Source organism: Phalacrocorax aristotelis, chromosome 1 (genome assembly GCF_949628215.1).
Source record: "Phalacrocorax aristotelis chromosome 1, bGulAri2.1, whole genome shotgun sequence".
Taxonomy (NCBI): Eukaryota; Metazoa; Chordata; class Aves; order Suliformes; family Phalacrocoracidae; genus Phalacrocorax; species Phalacrocorax aristotelis.
Window position 1 is genome coordinate 67,984,069 of NC_134276.1, and position 11,078 is coordinate 67,995,146.

Genomic DNA, 11,078 nt, shown 5'->3' on the forward strand with positions numbered 1-11,078 from the left:
AGTTCATGAGGTCCCTGTAGTTTTGGATTATTTTTGATGGGGCATGATTTCTGACATTAGCAGTTGAGGTTGACAGTATTGTCTCTGCCACCTGCCCTGTCACCGGTGGCATACAGAGGCGTGAATGGAGTATGTGAGAGATGTGGGCTGGAGCGGTCAGGCTGGCATATCAGTGGGTCCTCACGATAAACCGGTTCTCAGGAATGTGGATCTCTGGTGGAGGAGAAGTTCAAAACACCTTCTCTGTTCATTCATGCTGTAGTACACACATACCCAGGTCCCATTCCAGGTGCAGCTAAACTGGGCCCAAAGAAAGGAAGCATTACCCAGTGAGTAATTCGATTACATTGACTTTGTCAAGGAATAATCATGAGAACTTTTAAGAATCATAAATCTTGCATTTTTTTATATTATTTGTTTTTATTTTTCTACTGTACACTCCCTCTAGCTCACATTGCAATATATTTTTATTTTAAATGCATCTGCCTGCCTAATCTGTGCTTGGAAACTAGAGTGCTTTCTTAATACACCAATCTAAGGTAGCATGAGTCATTTTACATATTTAATTATGGTGACGTAGACATTTAAACAATGATGACGAGCATGAATTTAACCACTTCACTGCAGGCAACACCAAACTTACACAGGGTTCAGGTAGCTTTTATTTGTGTATGCAGAACCACAGAAGAACACTCTGGTAGGAAAACCCCTCCATATTTACTGGCTTATTTTTTAATGTGTATTTCCAAATGCTCACTTATTTCTCCTAAAACCAGCCAAGGCCCTAGAAGAAAGTGTGTGCAGGGATACCGCTGCTCTTCACAGGTGCCTCTCTTTGAGGGCCCCACTGCATAGACTGTGCATTTGGGCAATTTTCCTGCCTCTCCTCCCAACACCCTTGCCAGGGGTGTTAATCCAACAGAGCTGGCTCTTCTGGGCACCTGGCAGCATCTGTCTTTGGGGATTCTGGCTGATAATGAGGGAAGATTACATATTGTTTAGCTTTAGCTGTCTGGCCTGAGCCAGACAGTCCACCGGTGGGTTGAGAGTGGTGGGTACCACCAGGGGACGGCTCAGGGGGTCTTGAGGCAGCGCTTGGGGATGGGGGGGCTGCCTCCTCCCCAAAACTCTGCCCTCCCTCCCCCGGTTGCAAAGGGGACAGAGGCATCCAGCCAAGACCTGACCAAAATGCATAAGGAAGGAGGGGAGATGATTGCCAGCCAAAGTCATCCAAACACAGATTCATCAAAATAAAGCTCTGTTTATTCATCCAAAGGCACATGGAGTGCAGAAGAGGGGATGAATGGAGTGAACCCCATGCATACATTTCCCCATTAACTATAGTCTCTCCTGTTAAGCTTTGGCAAGATGCTTTTGGTTCGGTTGCTCTCATTCTTGAGTTCAAAGAATCACCCTTTATTATGGGTGCTTCTCCCAGGTAGTCAACACCAGGTGGTGTTGACAATTCCCCTTACACACCCTTCCTCCACCTGGCTTCTTTGACAGGCCAGCACCTTTCAGGTTTGGGTCTCCTCTTTTGTCCTAGCTCCAGATCTGGTTTCTCACAGTCCAGGCATTCCCCAGGGCATTCCCCATCTCACATCATCCCTGCTGTTTCTCAATGGACTCCTGGCATTAGCTGAACTCCACCTTGCCTTGCCATCACTGCCTTTCCCATTTTTTTTCCCCTCCAATAACTCGCCTCTGATTTAACTCCTTACAGCCAGAGTGGATAATGGCAAACTCATAAAAATTACATAGTATTTGTACCAGCCACGTTTACCACATGGTGCTCAAACTCTTCAAACATACAGTTTTATTGAAGGCAATTCTGGAGTCTGTTTACTTTTGAAATAACCGGAAAAAATGAATATACGATTTGTGCTAGCGTTTGTGTATAGGCCTGTGTGCCTTTAGCAATGCAGAGACTCTACCTTGGAAGGCTGGGGCCATGTAGAAAACATCTGTAAGTCTTGTGGAGACATGACAGGTAGTCTTTCTGGGGTGTGTCATTTGGAAACTCATACGCAAGTTTGCAGAAAGCCTGTCTCACTGATTGCAGCCTTCAGGCTATAGAGGATTATCTGCGCAAAGCAGACCTGCTGCACGCACATGCAATGCGTTGGGCACAGGCGTAGGTTACAATGAAGGGCCGGTTCCACCTGAGACTTTCCACGGGCAGTGTAGTTAGCTGTAAGAGTGGCACGGATGTGGTCGTAATACTGAAGCTCCTGGGTGCCATCAGATTTTCTTGTCCTGGTAGGGGCGTTGTTGTGCACCATACTTTTGCCATGCGGAGGAGTATACGTTGCTTACCAGCTGTGTCTTGGTTCTATTCCCTGCCCCTACACTCTGTCCTCGTGTATGTGCACCTCGCAGGATGTCTGGTGAATCAGCCAGTTGAGGCTGAAAATCTTTTCGAGATACTGGTTTAGGAAATATTCATGCAGGAACAACAGAGGAGAAAATATGGCCTCTCTGGTGTCCTTTGGCTGGAAGCTAAAATTAAGTTTGTCAGCGGGAGAGAGGAGCAGATGCTCTGCAGGTCAGTGCTGGTGCACGGAGCCGTGCTCTGGGGCCGGATGCAAGCCACAAGGGACAGGGCTGCATGCTTCAAACACACTGCCCTGGGCAGCTCACACTCACAGCGCTGGGGCAGAACCGCAGCGTGTGTAACGAAGTACCTTCCATGCCTGCCAGCTGCTGAACACCTGCCCTGCCCAGGAGCTAGGACTGACCATTTGCTGCTTACCAATAGCATTTGTTGTTCTTCAGATTCAATTTAAAAAAAAATTTTAGATAAAAATAATGTCACATGCCCCTTCCCTAAATTACAAGAATTTATTCAATGCTTTGTACTTTTTTGCCAAGTTTATAAAGAATGCCTCCTTTTTAATGCTTTGCAAGAGAGTGCTGATACTTTTTCCAGAACTGATTTAATCTGCATACATTGAAGTTTGATATCCTGCAGATGTTTGGCTAAATTCTAATAAAACAGCCAAAGTGACCCACCATGGGAATTTTATCATAATCCTCCCGAGGAAAAAAATGTTCATCCCAAGGGATGTGTCATAGGTCAAACAAAAACTTCCATACCTCCTCCTTTTTTTGAAAACACCCATCATCTTTACTTTTATTTACAACAAATATATACAAGCTTTTTGCTAGCAATTTATCTTTTTATTTATGTGCTGGTACGGTAACTAATTATTACAAGTTCCACACGCTGCTAAGCTTGCCATAACGGTATGTCTAGTATGACAACTTTCATGTGCTGACTAAACAAGCACAGTCTTGTCTTTTCTCAACACAGCCATGAGTGAAAAACAAGCCACTGGGATTTGAGGATCTTAGGGCTCGCTTGTACATTGGTTTTTGCATCAGGGCAATTAGACAAGTTTAAGTCAAAGCAGCGCTGCCCCCAAGCATGGGTGATGCCTCACTCTTGTTAAAGTGCTTATATCAGCACAGCTCACCTGAATGAATTTGGTGTAACAGCAGTCCAAGCTAGAATAGCTGCAGTGGAGTACACAGACCGGCTGTCCTGCTCTGGCTGAGTCAGTTCCACAATGTCCACCGCTGTGCCAGTGTTCCCAGGACATTTTTCCCAACAATATGTGTGAGAGTTTAGAAAGACCTCATGGGACAAGAAATTGGACATCTTGCTGTTCACCAAAAACATGAGGTTTTTTCCCTCTGCCTTCTTTCAGATCTGGGAATTAGGGGCCTGGACTCTGAGCCTACAACTGCTTATAGGGAGCAACACAACACGGGGGACATCCCCCTTTCATGTCACCTCACATCAAATGACTAGGTACAGGAGACACGCTCCTTGCCACATGCCCTAGTGCAGCAGAGGTTCGCCTGACACAGAAGCTCATGCAAGGGGCTCATCATGCAGAAACCTCATCGCAGGAGCAGACTCAGGGTAGTTGATCTCTACCACATGCTCCAATGCGTATGACGCATCTCCTGTATCATGGAAATTTTCTTTGTTCCTTTTTTCTTTCTTTCTTTTTTTTTTTTCCTTTTTTAAGCCTGGTCACCATGTGCTGATGGTGTAGGTACACAATGTGTTTGCTTTGGCAGTGAAAGCAGCTGAAGAATTTCCCACTTCATCCCCCAGCCCAGCTGCTCACCCTGTCCCTCTGGGTTGTGCTGATGCAACTGTTTGCATATGGGTAGTATAAGGCAGGCCAGAGAAATGGCCAGTATGTTAAAAGGTAACTTTAAAAAAAACAAAACAAAAAAAACACCCAAAATTGCAAGGGGGGCATTGACTTGTGATTGGGACAGGAATGCACTGCAGAGGGCAAGCAATTTTTTAATATATCATTACAAAAGTAGTTAATACAGGACTCCGGAAAAGAAGTATGAAGCAGCTTGTGTGAGGGGCAAGGGGGTTAAAGTCTCAAAAAATGTGAAAAACAAATGTTGAAATAAATACAGCAAACAACTAAGACGACATTTGGAATTACACAAACATGTTGTCATTCATTGTGAGTATCAAGTGTACTTCTCCAGTCTGTCTAATCTAATACAAACAGAGAGTAGCGTGTATATCTAAAAAAAAAACCTCTGCCAAAATATTGCAGATACCCATCTTGCCCTGGGGAGATGATAAGGGAAGAGACCAAACCAGGTATGACAGCTCCTAGAGGTATCATTTAATGCATGGTTAGGAGGCATTCACACTCCACTCTAATGCAAGTGGTAAAAACATACTGGAAAAAGAGGAGGGGAGGGGAAGGGAGGGGAGGGGAGGAGAGGAGAGGAGGTGGTAGATGCCAGTTAAAAATTTGGATGCATTAACGTTGAAAGTTAGTTTCTCAAAGTGTTTTCTTTTTTTTTTTTTTCATTCAAAGTAGAGACCATGTGAGTTCAGCATGAAAAAAATAGAGGTAGCATTAAAGCTTCATTTTGGATGCTAAATTTACTGGAACAAATGTGAATGCTTTTATTGCCATTTACATATTTAAAAGCAAATCTTCCTTCAACCTGTTTTTTTGTCTCATAGCAAGCTGTTACGGTTAAAAAAATCCCACCTCTTTCCAAACATATGCAGTGTTAAGCCAAAAGACTCCCTGCATCAATTCTTGTTTGAAGGAGTAACTTTGACTCAACTTGAAACTCTGTCAGGACACTCCTAGAGCTTATGTTTCGTAGGAGTTTAGACTAACTGATTACAGAATTTTTTCCTTGACTGGTAATTGATGAACCCGCATGGGTTTGTCCTACAAAGTGCTAAAAGTGCTATTGGCAAGAAAAGTGAGGCATCAAAGTTTGATGTGACTCGCAGTTAGGACAGGAACCAAGCTGTCATCTGATTTTAGTGGTGACTCTCCAGGCCCTGGTTTGCCCACAGATGATCTTGCTCAAGAAAGAGGAGAGAGAACTTCAGGTTCTGCAGACAAGAAAGCTTCTTTCTGTGACGAGAAACAACACTGGCTGCTCTGTGACCCTTGAGTGTCTTTTCACTTTAATGTTAAATTAAGCTAACAGATACATAACAAAGCTTCTGCCATATTTTAAGTGCTGTTTGGAAGTAGTCTATACAATAACAGCTTCTAAAATGGCTTTGCTCTAAACAGGAGAGGATTTAACATGCATTTTTATCTCATACTAAGAAAAGATTTCTAAGTAGGATTAGCCAAAGAGACAGTTGTTTGCCTTTGAGTTACTTTTCTGCCTTGAGTTTAAATCCTGGTTTAATAACGCTGACTTTCCAAAAAACTTTTTGGTGTCATTTTCTCTGTCAATGCTGGAAATCCCATGAAATCACCACTGATCATATTTCATAGTTTTGGGGATGAAATTTTGAAGGAGTTCCTCAGAGATTTTGGCTACGCATAGAAAGAAATTGGAAAACTGCCCATTCTTTCTTTGTCTTTGATGCAGAAAGACTCCTGCCTTGGTGATACAGTCTTTGGTCCTGCCCATCACGCTCTGGTAGGAACCTGCACCGAGTCCAGCTGTTTCCTTCCCTTCCTGCTCTTCCCCTTTGCTGCCACGCCACACAGAGGGCCCCGTCCACCTGCAGAGCTGGGCTTTCAGTACCCAACGTGCTGTTCTTTTAAAATGTGCTTAAATATATCTTGGCAACTTTTGTCCATGGCCTGGCGGGAAGTATTTAAAAACCCAGCAAACAACAGATTTCAGATGTTGACCTCAGCAGTTCTTAGGAACTACATAATTTCCCTGATGCTTGCAATCCAGTAACTGGAGAGGACGCAAGTTGGCTGGCTTTTGCCCAGGGAGCTGGTTCCTCTGCGCATCTCTGCAATCATTCCAGTCCATTGCCACAAGTGCCACGGGCAGTTTCAGAAAACCAAAGACACGTAAAAGATACTTCAGTCTTTGCAGCTGTACACGAAAGAGAAGCAAACATCCTATCGCTGCTTGGGGGAATTAAGAAGTTGCAGTACTGGGAGGTGAATGAGACCATTTTCTGTATTCACTTCTGCGCAGGCACTGTTAAAAACAGTGGTAAAGTAGTGATTTTTTTTTTCCCTGAGCTTCAGATCAAGCTCATATTCCTGAGAGGGCTCCATGTTTCCCCCACCAAGCAGGCTGACCCTTACTTATGTGAGCTGATGGCCACAGAAAATGACAATTCACATAGAACGAAATACCGGCTTACCTGGCGGGGAGACACGTGCTCCCCTGGCCGTGTGAATGATGTGTATTTTTGTAGATCCTGTCCTCTTCTTCTTTTGTGTTTTCTCACACAACAAACTTGCTGGAATTAAAATTTGTTACTAAAACAGAAATCTTTCTCATTGATTGGACATTAAAAAAATGAGGCACAACTATGTCAACAAAAATATATACCATCAGAACACAGTGGGGCAGTATTTATTAAGGAGGTAAAGGAGGCAATGTATTTACTCTTATTTCAACCAGGTATATGTTGACAACTTTCTTTTACAACGTAACACCCTGGTAGACTTTAGATAGAACTTTGTGATGCATCCCAGCCATCACAGCACAATTATTACTAAATAGCTATTGTTGTTGATTTAATGGGTTTTTTTGGGGACAAATGCTTTTATCTCTTCACTCATAAATCTAGGCTTCTTACCCGCTGCAGTGGTAGGCACTTGAATCAGGGGGAATTTGCCATTGCTGTTAGACAGGGGTATGTCAGAAGGTGAGTTTCATCCACGTAAGGTGCCTGGGTTTCTTTTAACTAGCGCTCCCAAGGGTCATCACTGGGACAGTCATGACAGCTTCTGCTGCAGAGAAGGCAGAAACAGGTTAGGGATCACACCAGAGCAGTGTTGTAAATGAGGTTGACACTTCCTAAGGCTGTAACCTGAAACTATCAAATGGCACTTCAGGTCTTCGAAAATTTTATCACTACCTCACAGTCCAATATTTTGGATATTGGGCCAAAATCCATCTGAGTTCCCTTGGATCTTTTTTTTCTTTCTGAGTGGCAAACATAGCGGTCTAGCTATGCAGGGTAACATGCCAGGCATCAAACTTGTCTGTCTCTGACCAGAGTAGTTTGGTGAAGGAGGAAAATATAACCAGAGCTGGATGGCAAATGTGTCTTACGCATAACACCTTTTTCTGCAGGACTTTCTTTCAGTGCAGGTGGACAGCAGACAGTCCCTGCATGGGTAACACTCACTGTCAGCTATGCAATAATCTGGTTTTTTCCTTATAGGGTCTCAAGCCCTGTTTGTTGAACATCCCTCCAGACTTGTTCAGTGGGGGCAATTATTTTCTCAGAAGGATTTCTATGTGGCTTATATCAACAACTAGCTGATGGTTTATGCAAGCCATGAGGGCGGCATCATCTCCACAAGAACTAGGACCCGTGTCAGAGGTGTCGGTGTTGTGTGTGTTAATTATTTTGGATGTCTTACTTGAGGTGTTATGGACCCAGCACTGGGGAGCATTTGGCATTATTTGGCACTTTCTGAAATCCAAGCCAGTAACCCAAGCTAAGCCTGGTGGGAAGGGTTCTTTCTCAAATTCTTTCTGGGACTGAAAACACGGAAGAGAAAGGTTTGGCTTCCTAGTCTCAGTTCCTCTGCCTGTACCCAGGATGGTCAAAAGTGTGAAGGAACTGCATTTATAGAGAAGGGCCTACTCAGCTCTAGGCTGGGCCATGTTTCCAGAAAATAAAGGTAAAAGTTGCTAGCATGTTTTTGCTGAGCATATGCAACATACATTTTTTTCAGACATTTGAAACCTGGAAATGGGAAAAAGCACATTTATGCCAAACTGCAATTCTTTCCTCCCAAGGATGGTGACATTGCAACCTTTACATATTTTTTTAATGTGAAAAACAACACTTTGTCCCTTGGTGTTATTCTGTAGTGCCGGATCTCCCACAGCTGACATGAAAAGAAACACCCTTCCCCCCTGCCCAAAGCTCCTGATTAAATCAAACTGAAGTCAGAGAATGGAAAATTTCAGACCATCTGTTCAAAGTTATAAACAATTGAAACCAAGGTATTTTTCTAGCCAGAGCTATCAACCATAGCTAGAATAATTAGGTTTAGTTACGTTTCTTTAAACTGTGTCCCTTTTTTTTCCCCATACAAATACGTTTGTGATCTAGAGCTCTAGAATGGGCAAAGGCAAAACAAACAAACACAATAATCCCCCTCCTGCAAAGATGAACAGGGAGAAAATACTCTTCCAGAGTCAGAACCAAAGGTTACTGTTCACAGCGAAGACAAGCCATTGCTGCATATGCCTAAAAAAAAGACTTACACTCAGATGGCATGTGGGTTTGTTGCCACCCTTGGCAGCAAATAACTTTCATCCTCTATCCATAGCTCTTTGACATGAGTATCCATGGCTTCATTATGGTCTCAGAGGAGTTAACAGCACAGAGTCTCCAAACCCTCATAAAGAAAAAAAAAAGTTGGAATTTTTTTTTTTAATCTTTTGCATTTTTTACATTTTTAACATATTTGTGGCTATTGCTGCACAACAGGTGACCTGCAGGGGAGTATGTACATTTAAATACTTCTGTGGCTATCAACTCAGCAGCTTCACCCTAGCAGGCAAGCAAACTTTGAAACCCATTTCCACGTGAGAAAGTCTGCCAGATTGAGGATAATTCCCTAATTAACCACATCCTCAGTGTATCACCATTAGATAACACAAGGAAATGTGTTCACGGCTTGCTGCTTCATCAAGCTGCTGTAGTGATTCATTCCCTGTTGACTAGCACTGGGAGAGGAAAAAGCCTGGGCTGACAGCAGAGATGTGGAGGAGAGCACCATTCCCATATCAGTCTTTTTCACGTGGTGTCTCTCCCATCATTTTTTCACAGATGGAGGTTTGCCTTGTGCTGGTCCAAGAAGTCTGCCCTCCATCTACCTCCCAGCGTAGGAGATGTTTGTGGTTGGGTCAGCCGCTCAAAGCATGTGTGTCGAAATGTGTGTTTCTTGAACTCAGTGGCAGCTGGGAGCTGCCACCTCGCAGGGGGATTAGCTGGACGCCAGTCTCTGTCTGGAGCAGTAATACCCAGTTCCCATCAAATCCTGCTCCAGGAGACGGGAGAGCTCTTGATTAATTTCTTGCAGTGGGAGGACTATTTGTGTAAAAGAAGAGAAGCTGGGGCATGGTGCCCTGTTCTGAGCACTGCACACACCACGATGATTAATTGCTCTTTGTGGGATCCCATCTGACTCTGGCCATTTGAAGCCTAGCTGCATCCTTCAAGCCCAGGGCCTGGGCTCCTTCTGTGGTCAGGGAACAACAGCTGCATGTAGGCATCTCCGTAAGACATTTCATCTGTCTTGTTTCAGACACCCACCTCCGTACAGGAAGCCTAAGCAACCACTTTTGGATTAGATCATCGAGCTCTTAGAAAGCTGTACTTGAGCAAGACTCACCCAACCCTCTATATTCAGAAATAAATCTTGTATTCCTCTGAAGAAATGAAAGGAGATTTATGTTTTGAAGCATCTCTGCATTTTCATTTGATTCCACACCCCCAGCATCATTCCCTGTCACCCACATACCCACATGTAACCTGTCCGTGCTTTATTGCATTATGATTGATGAAAAGACTCTGTGTGTGTGTGTGTGTGTGTGTGTGTGTGTAGCTTCAGGGTCTGTCATCTGCCTGTTAACAAATGTGATGGGTGCCTGAATTACTGGCAGTACAGCCTGGTGCTTTGAGTTATTTCAGGGACTCAGAGTTATTTTTGCAGGATGCACCATATTTTATATTACACGTCTGCGACACTGTTCCTTACCACTGCAATATGTCATTAGCTTTTCTTCCAAAGAATAACCTCTTCTAGGTGGCTTCACTGGGCCTGTCTTTTTCTGCAAGTGCATTCCCTAAAGAGGTGAAGCACTAGTTAAACGCATCATGTAGTTGACAACTCCTCTCCCAGGAGGTATGCCTATCTTAAGGATTAGATGCAGCGTGTGGAAAAGTGCTGGGAGTTTCCCCCAGGAAGAAAAAATCTGGTTTGTTCAGCCAGTGAGGGTTAGTATTCATTCCAGCAAGAAATATAGTTTTATGGTTTAGCCCTAGTAGCAGCATGCCAGTTAAGCCCATATTGAAAATGGCTCAACTGTTCTTTGTCAGTAGTTCAGGGCCAGATGGTAAGGCCTTATGCTGACCTGCATCAAAGGAGACACGGCGCTTTCATCTTCAATACTGGCTAGCCCAGGCTCCTGCCAAGCTCTTCACTCCGCAGCCACTTTACCTACCACTGGGCAGGCTGATCAGCCGTGCATTTGAATTCTCAATCCTGCTTTGTCTGTCTTTATTCACTTCGCTGAAAAGGTCCCTTTCCCTCCAAAGGGTATCTTCTCTCATGCATTGGCATTGCAACCCAGTCTGCTCCAGAAACATGCCTGAAGATGACTGATATGTGTTATACACAAGCAAACAAAATGTTTAACATGTTATTCTAAGACCTTTGATATTAACCATGTGTCCAATGTAGGGGAAGTGGGGTTTGGTTGTGTTACCGAAAAACGCGGTAAAATCAGACACAACTCTGTAACACCAATTTAGTATTAAAGAGCAGGCATTCTTTATTCATGGCTCTGGATGCACAGGGGATCGCTCCTCCTAACGTGCATACATT

General features: G+C 43.8%; 1 long non-coding RNA gene across 1 annotated transcript; it reads right to left on the minus strand.

Annotated features, from left to right (window-relative positions):
- Window positions 1-3,234: 3,234 nt before the first annotated feature.
- LOC142056636 (uncharacterized) lies at window positions 3,235-7,231 on the minus strand. Its single transcript, XR_012660399.1, has 3 exons — window positions 7,082-7,231; window positions 6,641-6,739; window positions 3,235-6,363 (listed from the first exon to the last, which is right to left on the minus strand). It is a non-coding gene; the product is annotated as an uncharacterized LOC142056636 (long non-coding RNA).
- Window positions 7,232-11,078: the final 3,847 nt, after the last annotated feature.